General features: G+C 33.7%; 1 pseudogene; it reads right to left on the bottom strand.

The window, feature by feature from the left end:
* Positions 1-680: 680 nt before the first annotated feature.
* Positions 681-799, bottom strand: LOC111742251 (annotated as a pseudogene).
* Positions 800-4,535: the final 3,736 nt, after the last annotated feature.

The raw sequence follows: 4,535 nt of genomic DNA on the forward strand, positions 1-4,535 counted from the left end.
TTTAGTTCTTGCTGTTATAAGTGTGCAGATAAGATGGACAGATATGTGAAAAGCTCACTTTTCTAGTAATAACCGCGACATTCGTTGAGGGTAATCTACTTTCTGGCCGCTTCCACAGCTGGCCACTTCCACAGCTGTAATCCTGGTGCCACCCTTCGTGACTCCATCGGAACCACTTAGTAAGGCCTTCGCTTCCTGAACTGCGTCCGACCCCTTGGACAGCACTTCTGGAAGACTGCCTGGTGGGACAATGTGGGCGTTGGCTGGAATCTATCAGATAGTGACCTGCCTTCCTCTCAGCCAGAGGAGAACTCTTTCAGGGCAGTGTCTTGTTGCTCATCATGGTATCCAAATACCTGACCACATTCCTGGCGTATAATAGGAAGGCAGGTCACTTGACCTAATGGAGGCTATGGGTGCAGAGGCAACGTTACTGTCTATATAACGCCCACATACCCCTCCCTAACCATTTTGCCCTACAGCCGCAAAATCGCCTAACAAAACCCTTCTTCCAGTAAGAGGGTTAGAATGATTTTGTTTCTCAAGATCCCTCTATTTTTTAAGTTTTATTGACATATAATTGACATACGATAAATTATATATTTAATTTATATTTTGACAAATGTAAACACCTGTGAAAACAATACCATAACTAATTTATTTTTATTTTATTTTTTTAAAGCCTACAGCACCCAGTATTCCTAGGTGGTCTCCCATCCAAGTACTAACCAGGCCTGACCCTGCTTAGCTTCCTAGATCAGAGGAGATGGGTTGTGTTCAAGGTGGCATGGCTGTGGACCTAATCTATTTTTAATTAGTATCACTTATGTAGGTGACACTAGATGTAAAGATATTATCAATGATGATAATACGTAATCATCTTGGAAAACAACAAAATAAAAATTACTTTAATGTTACCATCCAGATATAACCATTGGTAAAATTTTATTATATTTCCAAATAGGACTTTTGGGCTCTGCATTACCTTTTTTTTTACATGGATTAAATCATAGTGCATATAAAGGTTTACATTCTATACTTTTATATTTCAGTATGATTCATAATTTTTTCTTGCATCATCAGATATTTAGATTACATAGAACTTTTCTCTATTTTAGATAAAACATTGATAAATATCTTTGTTCACATATCCTTTTCCACATATTTGATTATTTCCTTAGGCAAATTACCAGAAGTGGATTTGGGTCAAAGGTTTAAGTCTGTTTCCTTTTTTTGTTCTTTTCAAAATAGAAAAACCTTTACTGTTTTCTCAAATTAAAAGATGGTATATCATTGTTGTAAATTAATTGAAATAATAGAGAAATGATAAACTAGGAAGCTGTCTGTAAATCTCCCCTCCTGCCTTTCTCCTACCCACCTTCACCCCCAACCAAACCCCTTGTTAAAGTTAAGTCTATGTGCATGAGGGAACTATGGGAGTGGTAACAAAAATGTTCTAAAACTAAATTGTAGTAATGATTCACAACCGTATACATTTACTAAAACTCATTAGATTATACACTTACGATAAGTGAATTTTATTAAATATAAATTATTACCACAATACATCTGCTTTTAAAAAGTAAGGTATATAGATATATAACTAGATTTTTACTATTCATACACTTTTTTAATATAAAAATGGTATCTAATATGGATCATGGACATTTTTCCATGCCAGCACAAATAGATCTATCTAATTCTTTTTAATAGGTGCATAGAGTCCCAGGGTATAGCTCTACCATAATTTATTTAAGCATTTCTCTATTGGTAAGCATTTAGGTGGTTTCTAGTTTTTTGTCATAAACAACATCGCAGTGAGCATGCACGTACAAGTATCTTTGTGTATATGTCCGATTATATTCCCTTAAGATAAAATATGAGTAGAGTTGCTGAGTCAAAGACCATATTAAGAATTTTTTTACCTATATCACCAAATTGGCCTCTAGAATTGTACTAATTTATACTCCTAATAACAATGTATGAGAGTGCCAGTTTCACCACACCCTGAATAGCACCAAAGTATCAGTCTATCTTTTTAATCTTTGCCAACCTGATAGCCCAAAATAACCTCTCATTTACAATTCTCTGATTATAGTGATGTAACACCTTTTCATATGTATATCGGCCACCTTGATTTCTTATTTTGTGAATTGTCTCATCATATCAATGAATAATATCAAATGATGTTAGTATTGTTCAAGCGATGTGATCAAGTCTAACATACTTTAGTGACATAGAGTTACTAATAGGTCACACATTTTTTCCATAAATTTATAGCCACAAAAATTATTTAATAATACCAGTGAAATGTCATTTAGAAAGATTCAGATTTTCCCAGTAAAGACCCTGATTCCTAGATTTTTGTGTTATTTATAAATCCTGGTTTGGCTTCCTTGAATTTTTAAACCTTTAAAAGTGAAGTTTCCAGTGACCACGTAAAGTATTCATTTAATACACAATTTTTTGGCTCCACTCCCCTTTAAGACATTCTCACTAACAGCTTGGTGGGAGGAAAACTATCTTCACAATTTACCAGGTAACTGATGATAATAATAAGGATATCATTAAAAATTAAAAATTGAATATGTATTGAGTGCTTACTATGTGCTAGCACTGTGTGAAGTGATTTTTAACATCGTCTCATCTAAACCTCTTATCAACCCGATGAAGCAGGTATTATGATAGGGCCCCATATAAAAGCGAAGAAAACTGAAACAGTTAAATAGCATGGTCATGACCTCAGAAACAGTAATGGCAGATCTGAACTGGAATCCAAATCTTGGTAAACCAAACTCCCTAGCGTTTAACTTCACTAAGACTGTCTCCTTAGTGTTACTGAGCTTTTAATAACTACCTCACAGGATTGTTGCCACTGCTGTTTCTTTCTTCTTTCCTTTACTGAAAACGTACTCTATTCACTGTCTCCACTTTGTTAGCTCCCGAGCACGTATGTGTGAGTGTGGATCCGTGGGTATATATGTGCATATCTGTTTATACGTGAATATGTATGTATGTGTATATGTGTAAATATATTAAGTATATGGGAGTATGTATGTGTGTTTGTATATGAGCATGTGTGTTTGTGTATAAATATATGTGTGTATGGGTATTTGAGGATACATTTGTATGTAGGCATATGTATATCTAAGTATGTGTGTGAGGGTATGTGTATATTTCTACCTCTAGACAGAGCATTTTGAGGGCAGGTACCATGTCTTGCTCATTCTTGCATCTTCTACATCTAGCCCAATGTCTTCCTATTCTATAAATTTCTGTTGAATAATGAATGAAAATGAAAGAACTTTACACCTAGTGAAAGCAAATTATGTGTTAATTCCTTTCTCCTCTTTATTTCTAATTTAGGCAGTAAATTTACTAGCAAGTTCTTTAAATGCTATTGTGTAGCTTATAAGGGAAGTAGCAAATTCCTTTGGTGTACAAATACTCTGTGGTGTAAATACATTTGTCTATCCTTGTGGAGTTATATTTTTAGAAAGTTTTTTTTTTAAATAACCTACAGTTATGACAATTACTCTCCTGAAATAGAATTGTGCATGATTCAGAAAATTCCAAGTTGGATATTTGGTCATTTTTTTTCTATTTTAAAAGTAAACAAATCACCTGATAAGCTATTTTTGTTTCAAAGAGGGAATCTAAAAATATCCTCTTTTCTACTTCATCTCCCTTTCTGCATCATAGAGAATGGTTATACTCACACTCCCGCCCTCTCGTCATCCCTAGCTACTTCTGCTGAAATGAATCATAAACATTTAGCAGTGTAATTACAAGTCCTAACATATTCAAATATGGAAAAATTAAAAAAATAAAAACCGTACAGACATATTTCTTTTACAAGTGGCATTCACATTCCAGTTTAAAAAATCTAGATGCTGTAACCTCTTTTGAACTTTAAGGATTTGAATGGTCACTATCGAATTTTTTTCATTCAGACATTGACTAGCTGCAGTGTTCAGGAAATTAGTTGGGGTTGACGAAAGCCTTTGTGCTCTTCTATTGCTCCATACTTTTATGTATTACAATTCTTCTGTCCTTGTTTCATAAGACAGTTTGGATGTGACAGTTTTGAGCACTGGCTCAAAATTATTTGACCTGTCATTAACTAGCTCTGAGTTTCATTTTTAACAGAGGTGACTTTGGGGAGATGAAACAATTCAGAATGACCCAGAAAACAGAATATCTGGTAAGGTAAGATTTTGGTAGAAGATTGATTCTTCGGTATGATCTCTAAAAGCCCTTGCAACCGTAAAATTCTATTTTCATTGTGCCCTTAACTTTAGTTGCCATATATATATATATATATATATATATATATATATATATATATATATATATATATATATATATATATATATATGGCATACGACTAGTATATATATATATATATACTAGTAATCGTATCCATTTTTCTGACACAATTGTGACTGAAGAGTATATAAATGCAGTTCAGAATTTCAAAAAGAAAAACTTGTCTGTCGAAATTCATTGAGAACCCCTCTTTCCACTGCAAACTA

Source organism: Pteropus vampyrus, unplaced genomic scaffold, assembly GCF_000151845.1.
Source record: "Pteropus vampyrus isolate Shadow unplaced genomic scaffold, Pvam_2.0 Scaffold89, whole genome shotgun sequence".
In the NCBI taxonomy this organism is placed as follows: Eukaryota; Metazoa; Chordata; class Mammalia; order Chiroptera; family Pteropodidae; genus Pteropus; species Pteropus vampyrus.